This window comes from Primulina tabacum, chromosome 16 (genome assembly GCF_025594145.1).
Source record: "Primulina tabacum isolate GXHZ01 chromosome 16, ASM2559414v2, whole genome shotgun sequence".
In the NCBI taxonomy this organism is placed as follows: domain Eukaryota; kingdom Viridiplantae; phylum Streptophyta; class Magnoliopsida; order Lamiales; family Gesneriaceae; genus Primulina; species Primulina tabacum.
Window position 1 is genome coordinate 26,870,412 of NC_134565.1, and position 23,453 is coordinate 26,893,864.

The window sequence follows — 23,453 nt, forward strand, 5'->3', positions numbered from 1 at the left end:
TCGGCGAGGGGCATGAAAAGAGACGAACGGATGACGAATAACCCTAGCTTTTCCTCCTTGATATTTTCAAATTTTAGTGTGTGTGGTGTGTGAAATTTTCAGCTGAATGGTGTCTCAAAATACGTAGCTTTTTATTTTAGTGTGTGTGGTGTGTGCTTTTAAGTTTAGGAGTAATTGGGTCTACTCCTCCTAGCTAAATTAGGCCCAATAACACATATTTAATTGAAAAATAAAAGTTTACAAAAATTAATTTTCAGAAATAATGAATTTGATATTTTAAAAGTATCTCGTTTATCAAAATCGGCTTTCCGGATAAATCGAACTCGTTTCGTAAAATAATTTGAACTCTATCATTTTTAGAAAAAATTAATCATTTTTAATCATATTAATAAGCCTTGAAAATACTGATTTTATCTTCGTCGTCCCCGGTCTCTTTTCCCCAGTCTATCATCGAATATTCGTGTAAAATCCTTCGATTTCATGAAATCATGCTAAATAATCATTTAATCATACCTTTAATCATATATTATGCATCAAGTAAGCATTTAAAATTAATTAATAAAAAAATTATGTAATTTAATTCATTTGCATGCATGTGGTTTACGTAGGTTGGTTTTGGACGTTACAAATCCTCCCCCTTAAATAAAATTTCATTCTCGAAATTAAGACGTACCGAATAATTCGGGATATCGAATCCTCATCTCTGACTCCGTCTCCCAAGTGACTTCTTCCTCCGAGTGATTTAGCCATTGGACTTTGACCATCTTTATCACCTTTTTCCGCAACCTTCTTTCTTGTTTACCCAAGATTTGAGTAGGCCTCTCCTCATATGACAGATTTGGTGTGAGTTGCAATGGCTCAAAATTTAGTACATGTGAAGGGTTGACATGTACTTGCGAAGCATTGATATGCGGAAGACATTGTGGACTCCTACAAGATTAGGTGGCTACGCCACTCGATATGCTAATGCTCCCACTCTTTCGAGTATCTCAAATGGTCCAATGAATCTTGGGCTAAGCTTTTCTTTCTTGCAAATCTCATTACATCTTTCATAGGTGCTATTTTCACGAATACATGATCACCAACTTCAAAATCAAGATCTCGTCTTCTATGGTCCGCGTAGCTCTTCTGCCGACTTTGAGCAGTTTTTATTCTCTCGCGGATCTTGGCAACCAATTCTGTAGTGTGCTAAACTATCTCGGGTCCTAATGTAGCTCTCCCTCCTACCTCGTCCTAATGGATAAGCGATCTACATTTCCGTCCATAGAGTACTTCGTATGGAGCCACTCCTATTGAGGACTGATAACTATTATTGTAAGTGAACTCCACTAGAGGTAGTTCCGATTCCAAACTCCCTTGAAAATTGATCACGCATGCTCGGAGTAGATCCTCTAATATCTGTATGACTCTTTCAGACTGACTGTCTGTCTGAGGATGAAATGCGGTACTGAATAGTAGTTTAGTACCCAATGTTGCATTTACACTTTTCCAAAATGACGAAGTGAAACGTGTGTCTCGGTCTGACACTATACACACTGAGATACCATGCAGTCCAACTATCTCTCGAATATATAACTCTGCATACTGAGTAATGGAAAAAGTCGTCTTCAGTGGTAGGAAGTGTGCTAATTTAGTAAGATGATCCACTATTACTCAAATGATATTATGTCTCTTCACTATTTTTGGCAATCATACCACAATTCATAGTAATATTCTCCCACTTTCACTCGAGAATGGAGAGCGATCGAAGCATTCACACTGGTATTTGATGCTCTACTTTCACTTGTTGACATGTCAAGCATTCAGATACAAAGCGCATAATGTCTCGTTTCATTCCCGGCCACCAATATAAAAGTTGCGAATCTTTGTACATCTTGGTACTTCCGAGATGAACATAATAAGGAGTACTATGAGTTTCAGTCATATTGTCAACTCTAAGTGAATCTCCAAGTAACCCATAGTCGACCTCGATACTTAACAATTCCATCCTCGACTGATTATAACATGTTTCCCTTTAATTCATCTCGTTGTCTTCATTTCTACAGTTGCTCATCACTAGGCTGTCCGGCTCGAATCCTATCTCGTAGAGTGGAATGAACTGTCAATGTATCGAGATTAAGAGCCTCTCCCCTAGCATATACTTTGAGATCAAAGTGCTGATTTCCACTTGTAGAGGCTTCTGTACTGATAAATGTGCCAAAACTATCCCCTTTCTACTCAATGCATCCGCAACTACATTAGCTTTGTCATGATGATAGCTAATGTCATAGTCGTAGTCCTTAACAAGATCTAGCCACCGTCTTTGTCTCATATTCAAATCCTATTAGGTAAAGAAGTACTTGAGGCTTTTATGATATGTAAATATCTTGCATTTCTTACATACAAGTAATGTCCCAAATTTTCAATGCAAATACGACTGTTGCGAGCTCTTGATCATGCGTTGGATAATTCTTTTTATGTATTTTCAATTGTCTTGATGCGTACGCTATGACTCTCTCATGATTCATAAGAACTGCGCCCAATCCTAGTTTCGAAGCGTCGGTGTACAACACATATTCCCCTTGTTCTATCGGCATCACTAGTACTGGCGCGGTAGTGAGTGCTTGCTTCACTGATCAAAACCCTTTTAACATTCCCGTCCCCATATAAATTTCGCATTCTTCTTCGTCAAAGATGTCAAGGGTACTGCAATGGACGAGAAACACTTAATGAATTTAGGATAATAATCGGATACACCCAAGAACTACGTATTTCCATCATACTTTTAGGCACTGGCCACTGCTTGACTGACTCGACCTTAGATGGGTCGACTTCTACTCCTTCTTTTGACACAATGTGGCCTAAGAATGCCACTCTCTCTAGCTTAAACTTGCACTTGCTGAATTTTGCATATAATTTGCGCTCTCGTAAAACTTGCAAGGTTGTCCTCAATTGCTGATCATGCTCCTCACGGCTCTTGGAATAGATCAAGATATCGTCGATGAAAACAATAATGAACTGATCGAGATACAGCTGAAATACATGATTCATGAGATCCATGAAGAATAATGGGGCGTTATTCAGCCCAAATGGCATCACTAAAAACTCATATTATCCAAAACGTGTTTCGAACGCCATCTTATGTACATCAGTATCCTTAACCCTCAATTGGTGATATCAAGACCTAAGATCTATCTTTGAAAATACCGAAATTCCTTGCAATTGATCAAATAAATCCTCGATTCGAGGCAATGGATACTTATTATTCACTGTCACTCTATTCAGCTCACTATAGTCGATGCACAATCTCATAGTCCCATCCTTCTTTTTCACAAATAGCCCTGGCACCCATGGAGAGAAACTATGGCGTATAAATCCCTTGTCTGACAGCTCTTGAATTTGATCTTTTAATTCCTTCATTTCCGCAGGTGCTAATCGATATGGTGCCTTAGAGATAGGCACTGTACCGGGTATCAACTCAATAGTAAATCCCACTTCTCTTTCTGGAGGGATCACAGAAACATCGTCAAGAAATACGTCCGGAAAGTCTTTAACTACCTCCACATCCTCAATAGATGGACTGCCAATGTCGGTTACAGATATAATACTAGCAAGAAAACTTTGGCAACCCTTTTGAATAAGCTTCCTCGCATGCATGTATGAAATAATATGCGGCATTTGATTGTTTCGTGCAGCCTCGAAGATGAACGCTTTCCCATCAGGGGGTCTAATAGATACTATCCTCCGTCGAAAGTCAATAGTATTCCCATTCAGTGCGATCCAATCCATGCCCAAAATAATGTCAAACTCGGGCATCGGTAGCACAATAAGGTCCGCTCGTATAATATTCTTTTGTAATTTTAGTTCCGCGTCCTTAACCATGCTACTAGAGACCATATGCTCTCCAGAAGGTACTGTAACTCTGAATCCTAACTCCACATCTACTGGTAAGATTCTCAATTTTTTCACGAAGGATTTAGATATGAAAGAATGTGTAGCTTCGGAGTCTAATAAAGCGTAAGTAGCTATTCCCGCTAGAAAGATTCGTCCTGTAATAAGCGTAGTGTCTGGATTCGCTTGCTCAGCATGCATCACATATGCCCTTCCAGTCATTGGTTGCTTGAGCTTCGGGCAATTCCCAGCCTTGTGTCCCATCTCTCCACACTTGAAGCACTTGTAGGTGCCTCACATGCACGTGCCATAATGGTGGCGATTGCACTCCTTGTACTGTGGCTTCTCTGCTGTCTTCAGGCCATTTTTTTTAGGTGGTTGTCCTTGTGGTTTCGGCTGTACCGGCCGCTTAGGTGGTCCCGTGAATGGTTTTTTACTCTGCAGACTCGATTGTTGATTAGTTTGCTGGGCATGATTTTTTTTACGCTGCATCTCCCAATCAATATCCTCGAGTGACTGCTCGGCTCTAAAATCTTTGGCAACGGCAGTATTATAATCAGCAGGATCAATGAGCATCACATCCCGACGAATCGTGGGCCTTAATCCATCAAGGAAGTGTCGTAACTTCTTTGTCGCATCAATTGCAAAAAAAGGCACAAAATGACAGCCCCTATCAAACTTCTGCACAAACTCAGCCACAGATAAATCCCCCTGACGGAGACTCATAAACTCTCTCTTAACCCTAAAACAGACATCAGATGTGAAATATTTGTCGTCGAACACTTTCTTGAAGTCCTCCCAAGTCAATGTCGCTAGATTCACTCCTCGCTCCGCTCCCTTCCATCATAAGGAAGCGTCGCCCTTCAGCAGATAGATGGTACAACAAACTCGGTCTCCGTCCGCCAGATCCATATAACAAAAAATAACCTCCAAATATTGAATCCATCCCTCAGCAACGAATGGATCGGTAGTGCCATGAAAATCCTCGGGGTTCATCCTCCTAAAACGCTCATAGACTGCCTCCGGTCGAACCCTCGTAGCATTTCCATCATGCTGCTCAAGTAACTGTGCCATGCCCGCTAGTACACGAGCGCTAGCATCCTGATTAGGAGGAGGCTGTGGAATCTCCTCCTCGTGTCTACCCTCACTACCACTGCGAAGAACTCGTCTAGGAGCCATCTCTGTACAATTCGTCCATACCACGTAACCAACATGCACTTAATTTTAAAATATCGTGCACCTAACCTCTATATCATGCATCATGAAAGCATTAAAATAATTTTATGATATAAAATATAAAGAAGTAAAACTTACATACTTGAGGCGTGACTTCTTGAGCTTCTCGGAATGATAGTACACAACCCTTTGGGGATCCGCCGCTCTGATACCAATTGAAATGACAATCGTTTTTTAACTATCAAATTCTACTAAATCTTTTTTTTATTCATTAATTCTAAAACCCAAAATTAAAAATAACTTAACATTTCCATAAATCAAAATAATTTAACAATTTATATCTCAAGTGCATAAAATCTCTAAAATCATCAATTATCAAAATTCGACTTCTACCTTTAACATGATCAAAGTTAACTTCAAAAAATGTATAAAATCTCTATTAAAATCATTAACAAAAATCTTTAAACTTTGCCTATCAATCTAGTGCGGAAATAAATGTCCCTCGGGAGTGCATTGCCGTACTCCATCCACTCAAGCGTCAGCACCTCCCTCAATAACATCATCACCTGCATCATTCAAACCTAGTAAGTCTAATGATTCAGCACGTCCTAAACATGAGTAACAAATAATACATATACAAACACATGCATTAAATCATACATTTATTTAAAATAGTTTTAAGCATAAATAAATCATGAATCATAAAATCATTTAATCATAAACTTGTATCATTTATCATTTTGGGTGAAGTTTGATCATTGAAAGTGACTAACCTTTTATCCTCTGGTCGACTGATCAGTCTTAGCTCACCATTGTGCATGGGCACGGGCCATAGGCACCAACATAAAATATGAAAATACGATCGTCGGGCTCTTTCTGGGGCCTTGTCCCGTAAACGGGATCCCTCTGGGCATTTTTCCTCACGATATTCCCATAAAATTGTAAGTTCACCGTTCCTTCTTAAAACGGATCCCCTGCATATCCTCTATACTCTTTGTCATAGTCAATTCACATCATTCAAAATATTTTTTTCCTTTTTAAATCATAAAATATCATGACTTTCCAAAAATATCATTTTAATAGTAAATATTGCACAGATTTACCATAAAATCATAAAATATCAAATTTTCATAAAAAATATCATTTTATATCATTTATCATATTTTAATACCATTCGGGATGCTGTCAACCTTTATCGTACTATCTAGGTGAAAAATGACTGTTTTACCCCTTGACGTAAAATTTCTTTATTTTGACTTTTTCTTAATTTTATTGACTCTAGACCATCCCAAATAATTATATATGCCTACATTAAATTTTAGATATTTTTATTGAATGTAAATTCGAGGATTTCAATTTAATTACTAATTCGAGAAGCCGTTTAATTCTCGAATTAAATCAAACTTTTATATTTTCTTACCAAATTTTAAACATAGACTTTTTACACCTAAAGTGCCCTCGTGAACCATGACTCGACCCCCTAGGACCTGGGTTCAACAAGTTTCTTTTCTACCTACCCAATTCAAACCCCTACAAGTCCCTTCAAGCCACGACTCGTTTTTTTCGAGCCACCTCGAGCCATCACCTGCCCAGCCCACCTAGGGACCCTACTGGACGCACCTAACCCATTAACCATCCCTTAAAACACGTCTGGACCTCCCTGCACAAGCCATGAACAAGAGCTGCGGTTGAAACCTCACACGTAGGACTCCTACTCGACTAGGACTCTCCTACTCGAGCCCACTTCTGCCTCGCGATCCACATGCGTGCACGAGTGTAGAGTTCTAGCCCACGAGACTCTTCCTCGGTTGCTGTCCAAGAGTCCTAGCATGGCTAAGTCTCTTCCTAACACCTAACCACATCCATCCCAGCCCCTAGCCCAACCTTGACAAAGCCATGCATGGCACCGAGCCACCTTCCCAACGATTATTCTAGGAAACCCTAGGACTCACCTCCCTCTACCAAGCTCGATTTCCAGCCTTCGTTTTAATCCTTAACGACTCTTTTCTCATCCCTAAAAAATCTCTTAATGGCTACGTGTCTTTAGGAATTATAACGTTAAAGAAACAAGCGTAAAACATCAAAAGTTTTGAAAATAATCGTCATATCATTAAACTATCGAACGTAAATATTTTTCATGCACAAATAATTAAAACATGCACATAATAGTTTGAATGATGCATCGAAGGGTTTAGAAAATGTGCCTTTGCGTTTTAAAACGTTTCGAATATACGATCGTCAGCGAGGGGTACGAAAAGGGACGAACGAGCGACGAAGAACCCTAGATTTTCCTCATTTATATTTTCAAATTTTAGTGTGTGTGGTGTGTGAAATTTTCGGCTGAATGGTATTTCAAAAGACCTAGCTTTTTATTTTTATATTTTTTAATTGGCATGATAATGGGCTTGGGTTTTGGGCTTTCAAGTTTAGGAGTAATTGGGCCTACTGCTCCTAGCTAAATTAGGCTCAATAACATCTATTTAATTGAAAAATAAAATTTTATAAAAATTAGTTTTCAAAAATAATGCATTTGATATTTTAAAAGTCCATCGTTTGCCCAAAACCGGCTACCCGGATAAAATCGAGCTCGTTTCGTAAAATAATTTGAATATATCATTTTTAGAAAAATTTAATCATTTTTAATCATATTAATAAGCCTTGAAAATATTTATTACAAAATATTTATTTTATCTTCGTCGTCTCTGGTCTCTTTTCCCCAGCCAATTATCGAATATTCAGGTAAAATTCTTCGATTTCATGAAATAATGCCATATAATCATTTAATCATGAAATCATACCTTTAATAATATATTATGCATCAAGTAAGCATATAAGATTAATTAATTAAAACAATTATGTAATTTAATTCATTTGCATGCATGTGGTTTACGTAAGTTAGTTTTGGACGTTACAAGCGGATTATTACATATGAAGCTACCATAAAGAAAGAAATACATGTTTTCCTAGAGGGATCCTCGTCTGAGATGAATAAAGGCCCATAAGGGAAGAGAAAGAAATGTTATGCTCCTTCCAAGGTATACAAACCCACCGAGAAGCAAGCTTCAAATTCTCTTAATACATGTGAATCCTTAATACATGAGCATTCTTACTTCTATACCTTTATTGATGACTTCTCGAGGTATGAGTGTGTGTACTTAATAAAAAACAAGTCTGAAGCATTTGAAAGGTTCAAAGAATTCAGAGCTAAAGTACAGACACAATTAGGAAATATTATTACTTTAAGTACTGAATTTTAATACTACCTTAAGGAGAACGAGATTCTCTCACAGTGAATGCCATATGACACACCCCAGCTGAATGGAGTGTTAGAACGTCGTAATCAAACAATGATGGAATGGTTTGATCTATGACATGATTCACTAAATTTTCGCCATCATTTTGCGAATTTGCACATGAAATTATGACAATATTGTTGAACCAAGTCCATACAAAGGTAGTCAATAAAATTCCATATGAGATATGGATGGGAAAACCTCTTAACTATTATTTTTTAAGAATGTAAGGATGTCCAACTTATGTGTAGTAAAAAATGGGAGACAAATTGGATAATAGTTTCAATTTGTACTACTTGTGGATTATCTAAAGAATTATGTTGGATATTATTTCTATGATCTCAATGAAACAAAGTGTTTGTTTCTAGGAATTTCATCTTCTTGGATAATGAGTTTCTATTAGATAGAAAATGTTGGATAATACAAATTGAGGAGATACGATAAACACCCAATCTTGAAATAATAGAACCCACACCCCAACAATCATTAGAAGAGATACAAGCTCTTATGATAACCGAAAGGGTTTCAAGGACATTTAATAGGATGAACTTGCTTCTTGAAGAAGGCCAAGATGAGCCTATTCATGGATGTGATCCAAGAAACTTCAAAAAGCATTTTCAGATGTTGATTCATCCAAATGGCTTGAAGCCATGTGGTCCCAGATGGATTCCATGTATTCTAACCAAGTATGATCCTTAGTAGATCCAACTGAGGGAATTGTCCCACAGAAAGCAAATTGATTTACAAAAGAAAGCTTGGGGCGGATGAGAACGTAATGATCTTCAAGGCAAAATTGATAGTAAAATGATCTACTCAAAGGCAAGGTATTGATTTCTCCAGTCGTGATGTTCAAGTCCGCTAAAATACTGCTAAACATAACAGCATGGTATGACTATGAAATATGACAGATGGATGTAAAGACAACATTATTTAATGGTGAAATTAAGGAAGATTTTTATATGTCTCAACCTAAAGGATTCACATGAGTGAAAAATGAGCATATGCAAACTTCATAGTTCCATATATTGACTGAAATAGACATCGATGATTAGGAACCTCAGACTTGACAACACTATTAAAGAGTTTGACATTGTTAAGAATTCTAAGGAAACTTGTGTATATGAGAAAGTTAGTGAGAGTTCAGTGATATTTCTAGTACTTTATGTTGATAACATACTACTTGTTGGGATTTATGTATGATTTTGCAATCAAATAAAGTATGATTAACTAGTAAATTCTCCATTAAGGATATTTATGAAGCATCCTTTGTATTATGATTGCAGATCTATAGATCAAAGAGGATGCTAGGGCTCACCCAATCCAATTATATCGATACCATATTGAAGATATTCTCCATGGAGGATTCCAAGAGAGGATATATCCAAATGTATCATGGTGTGAGTCTATCTAAGTCTATGTGCCCGAAGAATGACGGGGAGATAGAAACCATGACTCACATTCCATACGCATCTGCTATCGGCAATATCATGTATATTATGATATCTGCTTGATCCGATGTTTCCTTTGCGCTTAGTGTTGCAAGCAGATATCAGTGGAATCCAAGTCCATTGCAATGGAAGGCCGTAAAATATATTTTTAAATACTTGAGAAGGACTAAGAATTTATTTATTAATAGTCTATGAGAGTGGAGAATTAAATTTAGAAACCTTTGGTTTTGTTTTCCAGCTCAATAGTGGTGTTGTCTCTTGGAAAAGTTCCAAGCAAGACACCATGACAGATTCAACCACTGAGGCCAAATACATAGTTGTATTGCTGTGGAAAAAAAGGCTGTTTGGATGAGAAATTTTGTTCAAGAGTTGGGATTCATTCCTCAAAGAGTTGATCCAATCCCGGTCTACTGTGACAAATCTGGTGTCATTGCAAAAGCAAACGAGCAAAGGTCTCATCAGCGTTCCAAACATATATTAAGAAGTTTTCACGTAATCCGAGAGATTGTGGAAAGAGGAGACATATCAATAGAGATAGTCACCTCTGTAGATCATGTTGTCGATCCACTAACAAATCCCCTTCAAGGACCATTGTTAGAGAAGCATCGTGAATCAATGGATTTGAAATCTGTGGGTAGATGATTGTAGGACAAGTGTTAGATTGTTAGAGTAGATGTCCAGGGAGCTAACTTGTGTCTTAAGTTTTATTGACTTTTATGTAAAAATAATCTTTATTTTAATATTATTTTATGATTTTATGCAATTATGACATTTACTTTATCTATATACCCATACAAATTGCATAGATAAAATATTTAAATACACTATAAGTACCATGAGGTCTACTAGTCTAGTGGAAGATAAATTCATTAGGAAATGTACTGTAAATTATAAATATGTTCCTAGTCAATTTAACCGTCCTAAAATAAGGATAAAGGTTGCTCGAGTTTGAGACTATAATCTGTGATGTAAATGCCATGTTTCATCGGTAAGGACATGAGTATGTCTATTCATACAAATGAGTGATCATTTGATGAGGCACTGAAAAACCCTCATTCGGACTGTCTAAGTGATTATCATTTATCGAGTGAAATAGTCTATGATTATGGTTGTACATTATTAATCCTTCAACTTGGGATAACATGGAGGCTCTACGTACTAGCATGCACTTTGATCCTTTTACCGACACCATTGAAAGCTATCAGGTTATGAAGTTTGGTGTAGTTTCAAAATACATAAAAGTCAATGTATTGTAGCCGGGGATTCACCACTCGCTATGGGTGAATATATCATATGTGATCGGATAAGTTAATAATGTAAAGAATCTCTGGCCAAAATAAGACATGTGCATTTTGGAAAGGTGTTTCCTTAATTGCACATATCATGTCACTATTATTACTCAAAGATACATCACATCGTTATCGAATTCATTTGCAACTCTCGATATATCAATGTTTGCATATTCGACTGGATATATGAGTTTAAAGGACCCTATTATATGATAATCATAACTTATCGGTTCTTGTAGGGTCTATAAGTAACACCTAGGGGATCATGAGGTGATACTACTAGACACTCTTACCATGATCCGATGGGTGCAATCAGACTTAACTTCTGACGTTCTTGATCAAGGGGTTGTTGAAAAGAATAAGGTTAATTAGGCTAAACCCGAATATGAACAAATATTGTTCTAAATCACATGAAGTAGTAAACGCATGGCTAGCTGTATCCCTGAACAAGTGGAAAATTTTCTCCTTCAAAATTTTTGTTTTATTATGTTAATGATATTTATATCATCGATATATCAACGCTATCTGATTGTTGATCGATGTTATAATGAGTTTACGACTTTTTATTTAGTGAATTTAGAATATATATATATATATATATATATATATATATATACTGTTATATTTAATAATTTTTAAATTTCCAATATCATTAATTAATTTATATTTTAAAAATATTAATATTCCTCATTATTTCTCATATATTTATTTAAATGTATTAATTTTGAAATAGAATCAAAGAAAAATATATTAATATATTTAGATATGTAATTAAATATAGTTTATATCAAAAGATAAGGGTACAAATAATTATATTTAACTAAATATAAATTTATTTGAGAAACTTAAATTTACAAATAATACACAATAATAATTATGAACTACACAAGTATTTAAATTTTTTTTGAAAATCATTAAATTAAATAAAATATTATGAATAAAAATATTTGTAATAATGTGTTATAGTATTTAAAAAATGTAAGAAATCACTAGTCTAATTAAACTGTTTGTCTACCTATTTACGAAAAATTACTAAAGGTAGAAAAAAAAATTACATAATTAGTTTGAGTAAGTCTCTTACGAGAAGGTTTCACATTTCTATATCCATGGAAAGAGTCGACTCGGTCTATATTTTGAGAGAAAAATAATAATTTTGACATAAAACAATATTTTCATAAGGCGGGTCCGGTAGAAGATCTGTATCACAAATTTACTTATGAGACGATCTCATAAGAGTTCTCCTGAATTAGTTTTAATATTATCTATATTTAATAAAAAAAAATATAAAGACATTGTATGTTTATATCAATATTTAAAAAAATCATTTGAAAACATATTTACTCATTTTAGAGTAAAGAAATACGAAGCGTATTAAAAAAAAGTGGGTAAGTAACATTTCTTAAATGTTTGTATTAGTCGTATCATTTCATTTAATTTCAGTTACAGTTTTGGGTTTTGTGTTACTTTTATATATTTATTATTCACACTCTCTAAAATATTAAATAAAATATTAACTCTTTTTATAACTAATAAATAATTTTTTAAAAAATATTTATATTTATTCTTTAATTGCCGCTTTTTCATATTTTTATAAATACTAATTGTGCAATATTTATATTTTAAATCTTGTTTATAGTCGTCATGTGTTCAAACTCATAGTACAAGACGCCAGCTTGTAGTCTTTTGGGTTTTATCTTACCGAGCCCATTTCACCTGCATTTTATCTGTTCCGATTTATATGTTTTAAATCTTTGTTTTAAATCGTATGGAACAATTTTAGTACAGCGACAGGCCAACTGTCCTTGTCATTTATCTGTTCCGAATTATATATTTTATTATCTAATAATGTTTTCCAGGGATTTTAAACTATTAACATCAACATTATTTTCTGCTAGAATCGAGCCTTTCTTTTCGCGCATAATATTTCTTTTTCAGAATTATGTGTCACGCTGAGGATGAACAAGTTCTGTCTCGCTTCTCAAAATCTACCTTCTCGATCGAGCTCCTTTTCCACCTTTTTTCCCTAGAATTAATCAGACACTATATAATAATGCCCAAAAATGATTTTAAATGCCATTCAATGAAGAACGTGAAAAATCCATGCAACTTAAGAACTAAAGTGGCTTATTTTGATGTCTAAAATTAGCGTATATTATGGTTCCACAAAAATTATACAACAAATCAACCACAAATAAAAAGTTCATTAGTTTTTTTTCTTTGTTTATGACTTCTCAAATTCTAGTTTTTCTTCTTTTTCTAAGAATTTTTTTTGAGAAAAAATTATATATTTTCTTTGCCATAGTTCATAGTAAATATTTGTAGTTTCTATTCCGTAACATTTTTCTAGCTTCTATGATTCGTAGAGTTTCCTTCCATTTTTTTCCAAATTTAAAATGAAAAATTTGAAAAAAAATAAGAGTTTCCAAAATTCCTTTATAATATGATAATCGGATATTTATTATTTGTTTTACTTGTACAAACACAATGGGCGTGCTTACGTCCTAGCATATATGAATTCAAACATACAATTTAATAATTTAAATTAATTTATTAAATAACAATATTATATTATGTTATTACACTCTCCATTAATTGATGATTTCGTTATTTTTTTAGACTTAAAATCATATAAGTTTTTTACAAAATAAAATAAACTTAAAGAATGATATCTTATTGGAATGGAAAGTATGTGGGAGACAGGATAATGAACACATGTGATCTTCGAAATGTGAGACCTTTTTGTACTAACATTGCTCGTATAGATTCCCATTGTCTACATATTGGGAGTAGAAAAGATCCAAACTTGGTAATTATGATGACTCTTTCACGTGAGTGAAATAAATTTTTATCGGCTCTAATATCGTTGTCCGGAGGTCAAGCTCACTAATGATATTGTTCGTTTTAGCTCAAAGGCTTCAAGGTTTTAAAACCGTAAATAGTGGTTGTCATGTGCACACTTAAATGTACAACATCTGTCCCGTGATTTGACTTAATGGTAAGGAGAAGCTCAGCGATGACGTTGAATGCTTAAAGATGGTGAGAGTGCCTTAGTCATATCTCACATCGCAAAAGCATGTGAGAGATACTGAACAATCAAGTTGGCATGTGACAATGTTTAGTGAAGCATTTTAAAGCTATGAGCCCTTGAGCCAAAGAGAACAATATCACTAGTGGAATCCCTAATCATTTAGGTGTGAAATTAGTACATTCATGTTCTCTTCGGCCTAGAATCCTGCCATGAGTCATTTCTTGAGTAACGCCCTTGACTCAATAACTGTCTCGTTGTACCAATATAGGTCTTTAAAATATGCTTATGACCTCACTCATCCACACCATGAGAAACTTCCTAGAGACCACCCATATCAGAATTTCTCCATGTAATTCATAATTAACTTTATAGTTTTTAAGTTATTGACTCTCAAAAAGAAGACGTGTCTTGTTGATATGAGTAATATTTATCAAATCTTTCATCCTTCCTCAACACTATGGTCTCATACTTGCAAATTTGGAATCACTATCTTTCTAGTGTGTGATCGGTTCATATATGTTCCACTTCTCCTAGAAGCATACCAAGAGCCTATCCTTATTCGTGCTACCACTTGACACCAATGGTCACTTCTCGCTATCATCGATCTCGGGCGTCACAAAGAGAACAACTACCTTTTATTGATTATCACAAGTTTGATACAAACACGATCAAGAAAGTAAATACAATCTGAGTTTATATTATCTTTCTCATTTTACTCTTCTTCCTTGTGTTCTATATTCTCTTTTTTCTGATGGATTTTGTCCCTGTCGTTGGGATAACACAGTGGAAGTATAATATAATTTTTTTTAACAAAAAAATGAGGATGATCAAATTGTGATAGATTCATATAAATCCAACGACTATTAAAATTTTAAATTGCATGAATAGAGATTAAGGTTATATGATGAAAACTGAAGGCGATGATCCCTTGAGTCCAAACAACCTGACTAGATCTACGAGCCCCGATAGCAGTACTAGTTTATGTATACTTTTTATCACGATGAGATATATGTGATCTAGTTTTATGTTTGTGTGATGTGAATTGTGTATCAATATCAATTTGACTTGGTGACAATATATTTATAGGTTTCAATGCTTCATAATGGACTTTGGACTCTTAAAACCCAAAAGACCAACGTTTGGCTCGTATTTCATATGTCTAACAATCTCTCACTTGCCTGAAAGCCGACACGCAATACTGAAGTCATAATCCAAGTAGGTCCATCAAATTGAACAAGAAGCCGTACAAACAACATACGTAATTACGAGAAATAAATATATCCTACATTTTAAATGTAGAACTCTCTATAAATGGAACACTTCCAAGTATAGAACTCAACTAAGACGAAGATACTTCAAAATTAAATACTTTCATCACATTATCTTAAGCACCTAACTTTTAAGTATTTAATTCACGTCGATAGATCGACGACTGGTTTCTTATGACGCTATGAAGTTCAAGTGTATCGTAGCAGTAGGATCACAACATTTGTTATATTATATGTGAGGCCCAGGGCCGAAGAGGGCGGGGATGACCGCCGGTGCCATGAGGTTGCACAGACAATGAGCGGATCCTAGCAGGCTTCTAGGCGGAGGGAATATGGATGAACCGATCTTACACCGGAAGGAGAAGAATTCCGAAACTGTTCATTTATGAGACTGTTCATTTTAAGAGGACTTAAAAGATTTGATATGTACTATTCATATCAAGAAGGTGCATCTTCTTTTCGGTAGCTCATCGCATAAGATCTCCAAAGTTAAGCATGCTTGACTTGGGGCAATTTTGGGATGAGTTACCCCCTGCGAAGTTTCCTAGGGTGAGTGTGAGTGAGGACATAAGCACGCTAGAAAGACCCATCTTGATACAGTGAGGACAATCATCGAATCTGGGACATTACATTAGAAGTTAAACTATTTTGCTTCTTCGGGCTTACCATTATTTCCCCATTTTATATTAAACCTTTTTACTAGATAATGGCCAAAATGTAATTCCGACATTAACCGATTTGCTTCTTCGGGCTTACCATTATTTCCCCATTTTCTATTAAACTTTTTTACTGGATAATGGCCAAAATGTAATTCCGACATTGACCTACAAATCGTGGCTAGCACCTAGCATCTGCACTTCACGAAGACCTAAATACAAATGAATAATATCCTACGAGAACCTATCAGCTATAATTATCCTGCATTACATTCCTTTCATCCATATATATCAATTGAATCTGACATTGGTCAATCGAGACTTCAAAATTTTTGATAACTAAGTTTTTTGTTCACATCATTTGATTCCTCGTTTTTTATTTGAAAAACTTCTTTTTCATAAACACTAATCACTCTGGCCAAAGATTCGTTGAATCATGTACTAAAAAACACATAGGAAATCTTTATTCATCGAGACCAGTGGTGAAACCTCAATGACCAATTGTAAGCCTCCGACTTCATCACTGAATACTCAAAATAATAATCATCTGATCACGAGTGATCAGTCATTAAATTAAAACATACATATATCTATTAAGAACTAGATGAATTCTTGAGTCATAAAGATTAATGGTGTATAATTATGACTATGATTGTTACAAATCGTTGTAAAATCAAAGTCTTTTAGTGGAATCCTTCTTAAGTGGAAGAAGTGGTGACGTAGGAGTATTTGTCTTCGAACATCCATAATTTTTTTTCTCATTTACTTTACATATTTATCTTTATTTTATTCTAGATTTTCAGCTGTTGCTTATAATTCGATATCTTGTATGAATATATACTTTATCACTAGCTAAACCAGACCTTTCTGCAATTATATATTTTTATTTGTTCAAGGATATTTGTTTTAATAGCCTAAAAATTGTTAGGACAGCTTGTTTTCAAATAAATATTTTAAAAAATTTATTCACCCGCTTTAAACTTTGTTTCGATTCCAACAGGTGGTATAAGATGGGGATTTTCCTTGAGCTCTAATAAATATGTATTTAATGATATCTTTTGATAAGATCACAAGGTTCTCCAAAGAAGATTATGACGACTGAAAAATCCTAATGCATGCACATCTAGCCACTCAATACGATGACATGTGGTATGTAATCGAAGACGGTCCAATAAATATCTTTAAAGCAAATAAAGTAGTTGCAGTCACCGAAGGTGAACCACAGATGGTCGAAAAGCACCGATCATAGTGGACCGCTAATGATAAGAAGAAAGATAATATTGAAAACGTGTCCAAAGATATTATTTGCAAGATCCTTGACAAGAATTTGTTCAGCAAGATAATGAAATGTTCCACGGCGAAGGAGATATGAGAAAAGCTTACTCCACTTTGTGACGTCAATTATCAAATCAAAGAAAACAAGCTGACTGTTGCAATCTAGAAGTTTTACAATGCAAAGATGAGGGCCGACAAGACTCTCAATTAGTTTGATGAAAATTTTAGCAGTATTGTTATTGAACTAGCATCTCTTGGTAAAGAATACTTTAACCGTAAACTTGGTTTGAAGGTTAAAAGAGCACTTCCCAAAGAATTTGATATAAATAAAGTGGTTATGAGGGAGTCCAATGAACTTAGAAAACTAGAGTTGCACGGCCTACTTGATGATCTTAAAGTGTAAGAGTTTGAACTGAGGATCCAAACAGAAGAAGAGACATGAACTCCGCGACCAACTACAGCTCTGGCCACCACAATATCATCTACAACTGTAAATGAAGAAGCTTCTAGCAGGAAATATGTTGATCAAATAAGCAATGAAGCAATGTCTTTATTTATTAAGAAAATTTTCAAATATATGACGAAATTCAGTCTAAATTCAAGTCTTATCATAAAAAGGACCAAGTTGATGACAATCAAGCTTGTTTTAAATGTGAAAAGTAAGGTCGTTTCATTTCAGATTGCACCATGCCAAAGAAAGACGATAAGAAGACACAATGATGGTACAAAGATGAGAAGAGATCATACAAGAAGAAAAAGACCAAAAAGTGTTGGTTGTTGAGGAAATCAAAAGAAAGTAGGCTGATTCATAATCGGAACAATCAAGTTCAGAGACATCTAACAGCGAGAGCGATGATGAGAAGGTTCAGTATCTCATGGAAGATTGATGTGATCATGGTAGGTCAAGCTCCAAGGAAAGCATGAGATCATTTAGATTTGCCGGAGGGATCAATCACAAGAGGACGACTTAAGATATTCAAGGAGGCATTACATGGATGTAATGAGCAATCAAGAAGGGCTTACAAGCAAGGTGCAAAGTGCTGAGGGGTTCGTGATGCATGAGAGTAAGTTTGGGAGTCATAGGAACATTATTCAAGTGTTAAATGATGAGGAGTCCAGAAGCCTCGGCGCCCGAGCAGCCAAATCTTACCGTGCGAGTGCCACACTTACTGTCCAAAATGATGATTTCCAAAGGACCCCGCGCCCGAGCGCGAAATTTCCAGAACACTTGGTGCTAGAGCAGTCACATCTTACCGCCCGAGCACGCCCTCCTGCGGGAAATTTCTTTCTTTCCTAGTTTAGAGTCCAAATTATTTGGTAATTAGATTTTAATATCTTTTTTATTTGTAAACAATATATGCATGAATGTTCATCATTATCAAACAATTATCATTGAGTTTATACAACAATTTTGAGTTTTCTCTCAAACCTTTCAAGGCTTGCGCTTTGTTATCAAAATCAAACTTATCAAAGTTTTACTTTGTGGCGTTTGTCGATCGTTTCTTACGCGGATTGTCAAAGATGAGTTCTTTGAAGGTTCGTTTGAGTGTTCGTTGTTCCTTTGTGATCAGTTTATTACTAAATCGTGTAATTTAGGGGTGAAGATCGCGCATTGCTTGAATCATAAGATCGGGACATCACAACAGCGATCCTTGTTCGTTGTTGAATTGAGGACACGATTCGACTTTAATCGTGTTTGCCTTTCTTTTGTACGAGAATCCATATCATTTGATATCAGAGCTTTGGCTCATTGAATTCAAGTAAGTATCTTGTTCTTAAATTTTCAGTTTTATGTTAATGCTTTGTTTTTTTCCAGATCTGTGTTGTTCTATCATTTCTTGTCTTTCGTGAATCTGTGATTCTCAAAAACTTTGTGTTAAATGTTTGAAAGAAAAATTGAGAAGGAGGTAGGAGATAGTTCGAACCAAAGGTTGTCTAAGATACAAATGGAGGCATTGTTCGGTCATTTCAAAAGGATGATGAGGACCGAGTGGGAACCATTACATGAGCGGTTGGATAAGTTTGAAGTTAGTTCTAGTGGGAATAAGTATAAGCCTAAAGATTTGGGTAGAGAAGAAGGCGAGGAGGAATATGATTTGGGAGGAGAGCCAAAACGAGAATTGGTGTAGGAATGGACGAGATAGAGGGTTTGGTAGAGGAAGAAGAGAAGCCGTACGAGGTAGATACAACGATGGAAATAGGAAAGATGGTAACATGGGTAGTATTAAGATGAAAATTTCATCGTTACATGAAAAATCTAACCCGGAGGCATATTTAGATTGGGTAATGATTTTGAATTGTTATGGTGAGTATGAGTCTCAAAGTGAGGGTGATGACAAGGGTGAAGATGATGAGATGTCGGCGTTATAGGATCTTGATGAGGGATATGAGGCGGTTTTAGGTGAAGCACTAGTGACTAGGCGGATCATGAGTGCCCAAGTCAAGGAGGAAGAGACGAACCAAAGAGAGAAATTATTCCATACTAGGTGTTTTGTAAACAAAAAGATTTGCAAACTTATCATAGATGGGGGAATTTGCAATAATGTGGCTAGCAGTGAGATGGTAAAAAAATTGAGTTTGCCTACGTTAAAGCACCCTCAACCATATAGGATTCAATGGTTGAATGATTGTGCAGAAGTGAAGGTAAATAAGAAAGTTTTAGTTGTGTTTTCGATTGGGAAGTATGTTGATGAGGTAATCTGTGATGTGGTTCCAATGCATGCTTGTCATATTTTGTTAGGGACACCATGGCAATATGATAGACAAGTGACTCACTACGGATTCAAGAATAATATTCATTTTTATTGAAGAAGGAACCCATTGTATTGCTTCCTTTGTCCCCAAAGCAAGTGTTGAAGGACCAATTGAAAAAAAATAGAGATGATGCCGAAAAAAGATTGAACGAAAAAGTGAGATGGCCTTTGAGAGCGGAAACGAAATGGCTTAGAAAAAAGTGATCAAAAGAGTAAAACGACTATACAAAAGAGAAAAGAGAGGAAAGAAAGTGAGAGGAAAGAAAATGAGATGAAAGAGGCCAAGAAATAAAACATATATGGCCCAAAAGAGTTAGTTGAAGCAATTGTTGCACACACATGTTCCACTTGTGTTGATTCTTTACAAGGATATTCTCCTTAACACAAGTGATATAGCCAGTACCCTTCCAAACATTGTTATTTCTCTTTTGCAGGAATTTGATGGTACATTTTCGGAGGAGCTACCTCAAGGACTACCACCATTGAGGGGGATTGAGCACCAAATTGACTTTGTGCCCGGAAGTGCATAGTCCAATTGTCGCGTCTATAGGAGCAATCCGGAGGAGACTAAGGAGCTTCAACAGCACGTAAGTGAGTTGTTAGATAGGAGTTTTGTACGTGAGTCCATGTCTCATTGTATTGTACTTGTTTTATTAGTTTATAAGAAAGATGGCTCATGACGTATGTGTGTAGATTGTAGGACAATCAATAATATAACCATCAAGTATAGGCATCTCATACCTAAACTAGGTGATATGTTAGATTAATTGCATGGTTCTTATATCTTTAAAAAAAATGATTTGAAGAGTGGTTATCACCAAATAAGAATGAGGGAAAGTGATAAGTGCAAAACGACTTTTAAGACAAAATACGGGTTATATGAGTGGATGGTAATGCTTTTTGACTTAACTAACGCTCCTAGCACCTTTATGAGGTTAATGAACCATTTTTTGCATGCACACATAGAGAAATTTGTTGTGGTCTACTTTGATGATATCCTAGTATACAGAAAAAATTTAGAAGAGCATGTTGAACACTTAAAACTTGTGCTAATCACACTTCAAGCGGAAAGTTTGTATGCTTACTTAAGAAAATGTGATTTTTGTACTAGCAAACTTGTTTTCCTTGGTTTTGTTATAAATTCACAGGGCATACAAGTGGATGAAGACAAGGTAAGTGTTATTCGCGATTGTCCAACGCCTACTATTAATAGTTGGTCATGTTTGAAACTTTCATGTCCTTGCAAGCTTCTATAGAAGGTTTGTAAAGGATTTTAGCACACTGACAGCACCTATGATGACGGTGATAAAGAAGAACGTTCCATTCCATTGGGGCGAGAAACAAGAGAAGTCCTTTAATATTATTAAACAAAAATTAATTAATTCTTCTTTGCATGTTTTGCCTGACTTTTCTAATACGTTTGAAATTGAATGTGATGCTTCAGGTGTGGGTGTTGGTAGAGTTTTGATGGAAGGAGGACGGCAGATAGGGTACTTTAGTGAGAAGCTCGATGGAGAAGCGCTGAACTATCCGACGTATGACAAGGAGTTGTACGCACTTTTGAGGACTCTAGAGACGTGGCAACATTACTTAAGGCCTAGGGAGTTTGTGATTCATACGGATCATGAATTTCTAAAACATCTTAAAGGGCAACAGAAGTTGAACAAGAGGTATGCCAAGTGGGTGAAATTTGTGGAGACATTTCCCTACATGGTCAAATATAAGCAAGGTAAGGAAAAAGTAGTGGCTGACGCGCTATCACGAATGTACATACTTGAAACGACCTCGATTTTTTTTTAAACCATAAATTCTAAATTACTAAATAAAATAATTTAACAATTTAAATCTCAAGTGCATAAAACAAAATCCTAAATCATCACCTAACCAAAACTTCCTAAATTGACCTTTAAAAAGATCAACTAACAATAAATAAAGCATAAAAATATTTCTAATAAAAATCATGAACATAAATCTTTAAATCATAAATCTAATAAGCTAGTGCGGAAACATAAAGGCCCTCGGGTGTGTACTGCTGCACTCGATCGACTCAATCGTCACCGCCTCCAAAAATCATCAAATCCTGCATCATACAAACCTAATGAGTCTAAAGACTCAACACGTTCTAAACATGGATAGAAAATAATACATATACATTCACATGCATTTAAAAATCATATTTTTATTTAAAATAATCTTTTGAACATAAATAAACCATTAAAAATCCTTTAAGTATAATTAAATCATAAATAGTAAAATCATTTTAAAATAACTTTAAGCATAAATAAATCATTTTAAAAATCATTTAAAAATAGCTTTAATCATCATCATCATCATCATCATCATAAATCATATATCATAAAAATCATTTTTATCATAAGCTTTCAATCATATATCATTTTGGGTGAAGTTTGATCCTTGAAGGTGACTAGCTTTTATCCTTTGGTCGACTGCAGTCTTAGCTCCACATGGCCCATGGGGGTGTGCACTAGGCTCTACCGTGGAAATACGATCGTTGGGGTTCCCTCGGGGGCCTTTTCCCATAGACGGGTTCCCTCGGGGGCCTTTTCCCAAACATGGGTTCCCTCTAGGGCCTTTACCCGTAAATGGGTTCCCTTTGGGGCCTTTTCCCCTCACGTTATCCCCACAAAATCATATATCATAAATCATATCTTTTGTCACAGTCAATTCACATCCCTCAAAATATTTTTTCTTTTCTTTTAAAATCATAAAATACGACAGCTTTCCAAAAATAGCATTTTAAACAGTATAAATTGCACAGCTTTAACATAAATCATAAAAATAAATAATATGATCAAAATCATAATTGTAAATCATATAATATCATTTAACATGCGTTATGATCCTTCGGGACGCTGCCAAGCGTTTATTAATTTTCTTAAGTGTAAAAAGACCGTTTTGCCCCTGGACGTAAAAATTCTCGAATTTATCTTTTTCTCACATTTAATGACGTAAAATTAATAATTATTTAAGCTTACATGAATTTTCTCATATTTTTATTTGGCTTAAACGATGACTTTTAATTTAATTTTTAAAAGTGACGTATTAATGCGTTTTAATCCCGAACTAAACCAAATCTTAATGTGAAATTCTCAAAATAAAAACTTAGACTTATAATAATTATTTAAGCTTAAACCTAATTTTACATAATTTTATAAAGCTTAAACTAGGCGTTTCAATTAATTCGTTAATTAACGTTTTGTGCGACGATTAAATCCCGGAAAATTCCAAAACTCGTTATTTTGATCCCAAATTTTAAACATAACATTTTTAGTATTTATTCTACCCTTCCAAGTCATGAGCCACACCAGTGGACCCATGGATTCAATTTTTGTTCTTAAATTCGAAATATTGACACCTAATCGAAACCACCGAGCCA